Below are 11,106 nucleotides of genomic sequence, written 5' to 3'. Positions count from 1 at the left end.
GCGGAGGCATTCCTGACGTAGAAGTAGGATCTCTGCCACATCTTCATCGACTTTATCAGCGAGATGGAGGGGAAGGGATTGTCGGCCCCCGACCTTCGCACGACGATAAAAGCGCCGCATTGAGCCGGCACGCCCGCGGCTTGGGTGCCGAGCTTGGAGAAGAAGAACCCCCCTAGAGCTCGAGGGTGGGGAGGACTCCAAGGAAGCCTTCGCACAAGGCCACGAAGGCGGACAGCAGCACCACTGCGTTGGGGGTGAGGTGGTGCGGCTGGAGGCCACAGAACTCGAGGAAGGATCGGAAGAAATTGCTCGCCGGCAGCCCCAACCCACGCAGGCAGTGCGAGCGGAAGATAACCCGCTCGCCCTCCTGCAGCGCGGGGGAAATCTCCCCCTTCAGCGCAAGACACACCTGCACGCGATCCTCGCCGGGGAGCCGACGAGTCCGGTGGAGGAACTCGATGTGGTCTTCATGAACTTCGGAGCCGTCCCAGGTGCCGGAGCGCACCGGGGGAGGCGTGGCGGCGGAGGAAGAACTCATCGCGAGCTAATTGCCGCAGCGTTCGCCGGAGCTTGGGCACGCGGCGGAGCAAAGAAGAAGAAGAGGGAGGAGAGCGAGGAGCAGTAAGAAGGAAGAGAGCGAGGAGTAGTGGGAAGGAGGGGCGCGCGTGCCCCCCTCTTCCCCCTACTTATAGCCTCGTGGGCTGCGAAGCCGAAGGGGCGGTCGTGGGGATTTACTGCGCCCACGGCCCCACGACCCCCACGCTCCACGATAAAGTTACTGCGCGCAGTAACTCCACGGGAATCCCAACCGTCCGCCGGGGCCGCAGCGGATCCGCGCGGGCGCTGAGGCGCGGTAGTGGCGGGCCCCGCCTATGGGCCTGTCTCGTCACACACGTAGGCTGGCAGGACGGCCCAGCCACGTGCCATTGCCTAACAGGCCTAGAACGGGCGGCCGCCTTGAGGCTTAGCTAGCACGCTACTTGGATCCTGCCGCGACGTTCGAAATATCGAGTGAGTCCGAATTGAGCGAGTCCGACTCTTTCTAGTCGGCCCTGCAAAAGTCAGTCAAAGAACATGTGTCAAGCACCCGGAAAGAGAAACTGCTGAGGCTTCTCGGCCGATCGACCGCGGCGCCTCACCAGCTTCGGGGACTACTGTCGGAGTAATGGGCCACGGGTAGGCCAACCCGAGCCCCAGAACCTTTCAAGACATCGGGGCAGGCTGCGCCCCTCAAGACCCCAGGACGAAGAGCCGCCTTCAAGAAGCCGACGGCGGGATGGCTAGCTGACCACTCGCGGCCGAGTCTCAGGGACGACTTCAGGGAAAGCCGACTCCCGACTGGCGACTTCCAGAGAAGCCGGCTTTGGGGAGTCGGCCTGTGACTCCAACAAACCCCATGGCCTCATCCAAGGGGACGGGGCAGGGGCGTGGCTACAGTGAAGCCCACCCTCGCCCCTTACCGAGGGCAGGCATGGCCACAGCACGCCGTACCCGGGAAGATCTCCGTGCGTCGTGGCACTGTTGCCCTGCCGGCCCTGACATCAGCACCACAGGACCGAATCCTATGGCCACAACAACTTGTCTGTACGGCCCAGAGGCAGCGGGTCCCACCAGTCAGTGAGACCCCAGGAGACGGCAGGAGAACCACCAGTCGGATTCATTGAGAGCCGGCCCCGGAAAGTCGGCCGAGCCCCCCCGGGGGCCCATTCACCATTAATCAAGACGTGATGGGGAGCGGCAATAGTGATCGCCCGCCAGGCGGCAGGGCTGTTGCCACGACCTCATGATCAAGCCCGCGTCATCAGAAGCACGGCTACAGTAATCAGCAGCCGGCAAGACCCGCCTGGGGCGGACGCGGCCTGTCGGCTCCGTACCAGACCGGTCGGCGGGGCCCACCAGTCGGCGGGCCCCACCAGTCGGCGGAGAAGACGGAGGCCAGAGGCGCTGACGGCTGGGCCCGCGTCCAGCCGGATTACCATTGTACCCCTAGGGGGTAGGCCTATATAAACCCCCCAGGGCACCCATACAAAGGGTTGGAACCCATTAGCTCTAGACCAGATCATATAGAAGGGAGAGAGCTAGCCTTGCCCTCTCCTACCTCCTAGAAACAGCTCAAGGAGCAACCGTGTAAACACTTTGCCATAGTGATCATGCGGAGACCCCGCAGAGCAGCAGTAGGGGTGTTATCTCCTCGGAGAGCCCTGAAGCTGGGTAAGATTCGCCGGCGTGCATGTCTTCGCCTCATCCCGTTTCCAGGCACTGGCGACGTTCTACTCACCCCCACCATGATAAGCCATCCGTTGGCATATGTCGCACCTAACCCGTGACAGTGACTGAGAACATAGATTGTTGAGTTTCAAGAGAATTCATTGTTTGAACCTTAACATGTGAATTGGTTGCTACTATAACATGAGAAGTTTTACAAGAAAAAAAATTGTTGTTATGATGCTAGGAAAAGTGACTGAAATTATCATTGATCAAACTTGCACACTTTGCTAGCATTCACATTTCACAAATTATTTCTTTTATCATTTACCTACTCGAGGACGAGTAGGAATTAAACTTGGGGATGCTGATACGTCTCCAACGTATCTATAATTTATGAAGTATTCATGCTAATATATTATCATTCTTGGATGTTTTACAATCATTTTATAGCAACTTTATATCATTTTTTGGGACTAACCTATTGACCCAGTGCCCAGTGCCAGTTGCTGTTTTTTGCTTGTTTTTTACATCGCAGGAAATCAATATCAAACGGAGTCCAAACACCACGTAACTTTTTGGAGATTTTTTATGGACCGGAAGACCAGCAATGGGCCAAAGAAGCACCTGGGGGTGCCCCGAGGGGGGCACAACCCACCAGGGCGCGCCTGGGCCCCCAGGCACGCCCAGGTGGGTTGTGCCCACCTCGGTGGTCTCCCGTACCCCTTCTTTGCACTATAAATTCCCAAATATTCCGAAACCCTTGGGGGTAGCCCTAGATCAGAAGTTCCGCCGCCGCAAGGTCTCTGTATCCACGAAAACCAATCTAGACCCCGTTCCGGCACCCTGCCGGAGGGGAAAATCATCACCGGTGGCCATCTTCATCATCCCGGCGGCCACCAAGATGAGGAGGGAGTAGTCCACCCTCGGGGCTGAGGGTTTGTACCAGTAGCTATGTGTTTAATCTCTTTCTCTCTCTCTCTCGTGTTCTTGAGATGTCATGATCTTGATGTATCGCGTGCTTTGTTAATATAGTCGGATCATATGGTGTTTTCCCCTCTCTATCTTGCTGTGATGAATTGAGTTTTTTCCCTTTGAGATTTCGTTGTTATCAGATTGAATACTTTTATGGATTTGAGAACACTTGATACATTTCTTCCAATTGAATACTCGTGGTGACAATGGGGTGTCGTATTGATTCACTTGATATATGTTTTGGCATCCAACTCGCGGATTCCCGCGGTTACATTGGGGTAATCTATGCATAGCGGTTGATGCACGTTCTCGTCTTTCGTTTCTCTAGTAGAAATCTTGGGGCACTCTTTGAAGTTCTTTGTGTCAGATTGAGTATCATGAATATGAATTTGCTTTGGTGTTATTTTAGTACGAACTCTAGGATAGATCGAACGGAAAGAACAGGTTTGTGTTATTTTAGTACGAACTCTTGAATAGATCGAACGGAAAGAATAGCTTTGAGGTGGTTTCGTACCCTACAAACAATTCCGTCTTATGTTTTCCGCTAGATAGGAACTTTGGAATGATGCTTTATTGCACTTTGAGGGATGGTTATATGATCCAACTATGTTAGCATTGTTGAGAGATTGCACTAGTGAAAGTATGCACCCTAGGCCTCATTTTCCATCATTGCAATACCGCTTGTGCTCTATTTACTATTTACTACCTTGCTGTTTTTTTATTGTTCGCACTACAAAAACTCATATCTACTATCCATACTACACTTTTATCACCATCTCTTCGCCGAACTAGTGCACCTATACAATTTGCCATTGTATTGGGCGTGTTGGGGACACAAGAGATTTCTTGTATTTGGTTGCAGGCTCGTTTGAGAGAGACCATCTTCATCCTACACCTCTCATAGATTGATAAACCTTAGGTCATCCACTTGAGGGAAAATTGCTACTGTCCTACAAAACTCCGCGCTTGGAGGCCCAACACGTGTCTACAAGAATAAAGTTGCATAGTAGACATCAACCAGGTGAAGAAACAAAAATATTTTTTAAAATTTACTAGTCACCCAGTCAAGAGGTCAAAACCGGTCAACTTGGTCAGAACCGGTCAAGAGGTAGAGGAGGGTTGAATCCTGACCGGTTTTGAGAGTTGGGGGTTGTAATTTAGATGGTGTTGAAGTTCAGGGTTGTAAATTAGACTAGGGCAAGAGTTCGGGGTTGAAATATGCACTTGTCTCTAAGTAAATCAATTAGTCTAGAAAAGTAAGAGATGCATGCAATCGACAGAGAGATACTTTCCTTCTTTTTCTACAAGGAGAGATACAAATAATCAGGAGAGAGATACTTTCATTTTTTAGTAGGGCTAACAAGGGAGTTATGAGGAATTAGAAAAAAATGCACCTTACATTCTGAAATTTTATCAAAAAACAAATACACCTTATATAAAGGAACGAAGGGAGTATTACAGTAGAGTTTACACAATTCCCCGCGAGAGGAGTACAGAGCAATTGGCATGCATACTTAATTATTACCAAATTTATGATTCCATGATCATTTGCTTAATTTGCGCCATGACAGTTGATGAGCACGCATGCGCAAGCGGGCGGCGGTGTATGTACAATTCAATTATTCAGGCTTGATCTGCAATTCTTCATGCGGAGGAGGAGAAAGAGAAATCCACTTTACTTCCGCTTCTCTGGAGAATTCCTTCGTCCACTCGGGTCGCGGCCATGGCATGCAGTGGCATGCATATGACCTGCGCGCGGTGCTGAATTGCTGGAACGAGAGAGAGAGTGTTTTTTTTGAAGCGAGGCAAAAGATCTGCCATTTTCATTGAATAAAGAGAAGAGTTTGTTTTCGTACATAACAGCCCCGCAAAAGCGAAAAAGGGGGAAGGTCTACTCTTGCGGCATCAAATTACACAAATGTCTAGCTCCCGCTAGAGCCCGGATAGATGCCTCCTCTTTAATAATCTGCACGATCACCGCCACTGGTGCAGCCTTCGTCCTGAACGCTTGTGCATTTCGCTCCTTCCATACCTCCCAGCTAACAAGATGAATAAAGGAGGCTAAGGCTTTCCGCGGTTGTGCGTTGCTGGCGAGGACCGCCTCCCACCAAGACCGCACCGTGGCGTAGTTCATCCAAAGAGCGGTGTCAACATCAAGGTGCAGCCATGCAAGAACCTCCTTCCAAACCCGAATGGAGAAGCAACACTTGAATAGGAGGTGCACCGCGGACTCTTGCACTTGGTTGCAAAGAGGGCAACAGTCAGAGTTTGGCCACCCACGACGTTGGAGTCGGTCCGCCGTCCAGATCCTATTTTGCGTGTCCAACCATGCAAAAAAATTGCATTAGGGGGAGCCTTCCAGAGAATAGTTTGTAAATTGGATTGCACAAGGCCAGCAAATTGCGCTAAGTAGGCCGTCTTGGCAGAGTAGAACCCAGCATTGGAGAGCTTCCATAGAATGGTGTCCGAGACACCAGGCTGGAGGTGGACAGGCAAAAGCTTGTTGCACAGAGCAGTAAATTGTTCGAGATTATCTAGAGATAATCCTGCGCTTATATCAATCAAATTGACCCAGTTAGCATCTATGAGGGCTGATGCAACAGTGTCGCACTTCTTCCTAGATGGCTCGAAATTTTTTGGGGCGATGTCTTTGGGGCGGATGCCGTCTAACCAAGATGATTCCCAGAATTTGGCCTTTGTGCCATCACCAAGAATGACCTTAGTGGCTGCTGCAAAAATGTCGCGATCTTCCTTGCCACAAGGGATCTCAGTACCGCACCAAGCCCTTGGCGGGTCATCCCACTCCAACCAAAGCCATCTAAGACGGAGCGTGGTGGCGAAGTTTTTTAGATTGAGGATTCCCAGGCCCCCAAATTGTTTGGTTCTGCAAACTTGCTCCCAGTTAATTTTGCATTTGCCACTGGTCCCAGAGTCCGTTCGAGCCCAAAGGTAGGCCCTTCGCAGGCTATCCAACTTCTGTAGCACCTCTGCCGGGAGGTCCAGCGGAGTGATATGGTGGATGGCCACCGTCGTGAGAACCTCTTTGACCAAGGTCATACGGCCCACAATAGCCACATGCCTTCCTCTCCACGATGCAAGTTTCCCAGCCGCCTTGTCTTCGAGGTGCTGCAAATGGGTCCTCTTGAGTCGTCGAATTGCAAGCGAGAGGCCTAAGTAGAAAATTGGGAAGGATGATCTGCATGCCGGGAAATGTTGTAGAATGTCATCGATGTCTAGACTTGAGCATGTGTGTGTGTTCCACTCACGTGCCTAGGGGCGCAGATGACTCCACCACGTGCGCCTGCATCTTCTTGGTGGGTGGCGGGCACTAGGAAGACACCAGGTCGCTCGCAGCCATTGCTACAGTGGCGCCTACTTCCTCGTACACGCTGGCACCGACTTCCTTGGCGCAGGCGGGCACACGGTTGCCGGCATCAGCGTGCTGTCGGCCGTGGTCAACATGGTGAAGCTGCCCTCGTCACTGGCAGCGGGGCCATCTCGCATCACAATTTCCCCAACCGTGGCCAGCGGCGTAGCGAAACCGACCTCGGCGTTGTCATCTTGCTGCAGCGGCTCAATGGGTAGCATGGCCATGGAGTCGCTTGCCTTGGGTGTGATGCAGCCGGTGTTGGCGTTGTCGCCCTCTCCTCTTGTTGTGGCTGATCGCTTGCCGCTCGCCCTGGTGTGACACAGCCGGCGTCAGCGATGGCAGGGTCATCTTCTGCCCCGGCTATGCAGTAGCATGCGCGCCGCCCACAATCGTCTAAAAATTACTGCGGGTTAAAATCACAAAACAGCAGGGGGTATCTGCAAATGTCTAGACCGGGCCAGCTAGCACCATTTGGCCGTCTGTGATTGGCTTAGGACTAAGGGGGTGTTTGTTTACAGGAACTTATTGGTGTAGGGACTTTAAAAAGTCCTTTTAGTCTCATCTAAACCAAACATGAGGGACTTATAGGGACTTAAATGGGCATTTGGGACTTATGAAAGAAGACCGTCAGGGAGAGTCTTTTTGGACTTTTAGTTGTAACATGTTCTTTTAGTCCATGTTTAGTCTCAAGGAACCAAACAGGCAGCGGCGGCTCCATGAATTTGCAACCGGGTATTCATGTGTATTAATTTTGCCAAAATCATTGTTGTTTTTCGAAAATTGTCACTGTTTTGCCAAAATCAACACTGTTTTGTAAAAGTCATGGGTATTCACATGAAGACCCAATAATACCCCTAGCGCCGCCCCTACAGATAGGTAGGGACTTTTTAGGGACTAGCGACTTTTTAGTTGGGACTAAAAAAAGTCTTAGGACTTATGAACCAAACATGGCCTAAATTTGCACATTGTGTGCAAGTTTTAGGACTACATAGCTCACTTTTACAAGTTCTAGGACTAAATCATCACATGTTAGACAAGCTGTAGGACCTCTAGTGCTTTCACCTCATGTGTCAGACTATGAGATGGAAAAGAGAGAAAGAGGGGCATGCACATGCAAAGGGCTCGGATCCCATGTTGGAGCAGCGGCTGAGATATGCACTGCGTGCAACCAATTAGGATTCGCCTTATTCGGAAGAAGACTGATGACCCACAAGTATAGGGATCTATCATAGTCCTTTTGATAAGTAAGAGTGTCGAACCCAACGAGGAGCAGAAGGAAATGATAAGCGGTTTCCAGCAAGGTATTCTCTGCAAGTACTGAAATAAGTGGTAATAGATAGTTTTGTGATAAGATAATTTGTAACGAGCAACAAGTAACAAAAGTAAATAAAGTGCAGCAAGGTGGCCCAATCCTTTTGTAGCAAAGGACAAGCCTAGACAAACTCTTATATGATGTAAAGCGCTCCCGAGGACACATGAGAACATCGTCAAGCTAGTTTTCATCACGTTCATATGATTCGTGTTCGGTACTTTGATAATTTGGTATGTGGGTGGACCGGTGCTTGGGTACTGTCCTTACTTGGACAAGAATCCCACTTATGATTAACCTCTATTGCAAGCATCCGCAACTACAACAAAATTATTAAAGTAAACCTAACTACAGCATGAAACATATGGATCCAAATCAGCCCCTTACGAAGCAACGCATAAACTAGGGTTTAAGCTTCTGTCACTCTAGCAACCCATCATCTACTTATTACTTCCCAATGCCTTCCTCTAGGCCCAAATAATGGTGAAGTGTCATGTAGTCGACGTTCACATAACACCACTAGAGGAGAGACAACATACATCTCATCAAAATATCGAACGAATACCAAATTCACATGACTACTAATAGCAAGACTTCTCCCATGTCCTCAGGAACAAAAGTAACTACTCACAAAGCATAAACATGTTCAAAATCAGAGGGGTATTAATATGCATATAGGATCTAAACATATGATCTTCCACCAATTAAACCAACTAGCATCAACTACAAGGAGTAATTAACACTACTAGCAACCTACTAGCACCAATCCCGGACTTGGAGACAAGAATTGGATACAAGAGATGATCTAGGGTTTTGAGATGAGATGGTGCTGATGAAGATGTTGATGGAGATTGCCCTCTCCCGATGAGAGGAGCGTTGGTGATGATTTCCCCCTCCGGGAGGGAAGTTTTCCCGGCAGAACAGCTCCGCCACAACCCTAGATTGGTTCCGCCAAGGTTCCGCCTCGTGGCGGCAGAGTTTCGTCCGAGAAGATGGCTTATGATTTTTCCCCATCGAAAGACTCCATATAGCAGAAGATGGCCACCGAAGGGCCACCAGGGGGCCCACGAGGTAGGGGGGCGCGCCCAGGGGGGTAGGGCGCGCCCCCACCCTCGTGGGCAGGGTGTGGCCCCCTGGTGAAGTTCTTACTCTCAGTATTTTTTATATATTTGGAAAACATCTTCCGTGAAGTTTCAGGACTTTTGGAGCTCTGCAGAATAGGTCTCTAATATTTGCTCCTTTTCCAGCCCAGAATCCCAGCTGCCGGCATTCTCCCTCTTTATGTAAACCTTGTAAAATAAGAGAGAATAGGCATAAGTATTGTGACATAATGTGTAATAACAGCCCATAATGCAATAAATATTGATATAAAAGCATGATGCAAAATGGATGTATCAACTCCCCCAAGCTTAGACCTCACTTGTCCTCAAGCGAAAAGCCGAAATCGAAAAATATGTCCACATGTTTAGAGATAGAGATGTCGATAAAAATAAAATACGGACATGAGGGCATCATGATCATTCTTAGAACAACAACTCATATAATTCTTTGTCATGTAATATCTAATGCTAGAGTATTAATTCAATCTCATATCAAGTATGAATCGTAAACTTCATTGAAAAATAACAAACTACAATCTCAGTCATTGAAGCAATTGCAATTTATCATAACATAGGAAAGAGTCAATGTATAAGAGCTTTTCAGCAAGTCCACATACTCAACTATCATATAATCTTTCACAATTGCTGAAACTCACGCAATACTTATGGGTATGGAGTTTTAATCAGACACAGAGAAAGATAGGGGCTTATAGTTTTGCCTCCCAACGTTTTACCTCAAGGGTAATGTCAACAGTAATAGTTCATGAAAACTCACATCCAATTAGCCATATATACCAGGATCTTTCCAACATACTGTGCTTGCCAAAGGATAAAATGTAAAAAGGAAGGGTGAAGATCACCATGACTCTTATGCAATGTAGGAGATAAAAGTAAAAGATAGGCCCTTCGCAGAGGGAAGCAGAGGTTGTCATGCACTTTTATGGTTGGATGCACAAAATCTTAATGCGAAAGAACGTCACTTTATATTGCCACTTGTGATATGGACCTTTATTATGCAGTCTGTCGCTTTTATTACTTCCATATCACACGATCGTATAAAGCTTATTTCCTCCACACCAATCATTCATACATATTTAGAGAACAATTTTTATTGCTTGCACCGATGACAACTTACTTGATGGATCTTACTCAATCCATAGGTAGATATGGTCGACTCTTATGGCAAGACTGGTTTAAGGGTATTTGGAAACACAAGTAGTATCTCTACTTGGTGCAATGAATTTGGCTAGCATGAGGGGGGAAGGCAAGCTCATCATGTTGGAAGATCCAAGACAATATAATTTATCTCAGATGTAAGAAAACATAACCCATTATGTTGTCTTTCTTGTCCAATGTCAACTCTTTAGCATGTCATATTTTAATGAGTGCTCACAATCATAAAAGATGTCCAAGATAGTATATTTATATGTGAAGACCTCTCTTTCTTTATTACTTCCTATTAATTGCAATGATGACCTAAATTGTGTTTGTTAACCCTCAATAACTTTTATTCATCATACTCTTTCTATGTGAGCTCATTACTCTCCATAAGACTTACATGATCTCTTTATTTATTTTTATTTCTTTCTCTTTTCTTTTATTCACGTAGGATCATGGCAAAATAATCAAGCCCTTGACTCAACACTAATCTTTATTATATAGCTCACGGACTCGATTACATAGAAGAATAATAAAGCAAAACTCACAACTAGATCATACTAAGAACTTTTATTCTACTAGATCAAGATATTACCAAAAGGATCGAACTAAGAAAAATGGTAAAGATAAAAGTGATGGTGATACGATACCGTGGCACTCCCCCAAGCTTGGCAATTGCCAAGTGGAGTTCCCATACCAGATACTCAATTCTTCTTTGTTGGTGGAGACGGTGGAGATTTTGTTGATGGCGTAGGCTTCTTCCTTAATTTGCGTTTGAGGACAGAATTTTGGTCCCTTAGGTCCTCGATCTGCTGTTCCAGGCTCAATATCTTTTTGCATAGTTCATGCTTGTTTTCCTACATGAGGCGAAAAGGAATAAACTCGATCTTAGGTTTCTTTACTCTATCCGGGAGACATGACTTTTTGAACTCCACATGCATGTCCCCAGGTTGAGGTAGTGGGACTTCATCTTCATATGAGCTCGTCTC

General features: G+C 47.8%; 1 pseudogene; it reads right to left on the bottom strand.

The window, feature by feature from the left end:
- Positions 1–6,442: 6,442 nt before the first annotated feature.
- On the bottom strand, positions 6,443–7,021 carry LOC147986986 (uncharacterized; annotated as a pseudogene).
- Positions 7,022–11,106: the final 4,085 nt, after the last annotated feature.

Source organism: Triticum urartu, chromosome 2A (genome assembly GCF_056163025.1).
Source record: "Triticum urartu cultivar PI428250 chromosome 2A, HENAU_Tu73, whole genome shotgun sequence".
Lineage (NCBI taxonomy): Eukaryota > Viridiplantae > Streptophyta > Magnoliopsida > Poales > Poaceae > Triticum > Triticum urartu.
This window is presented reverse-complemented; position numbering and strand designations above follow the sequence as displayed.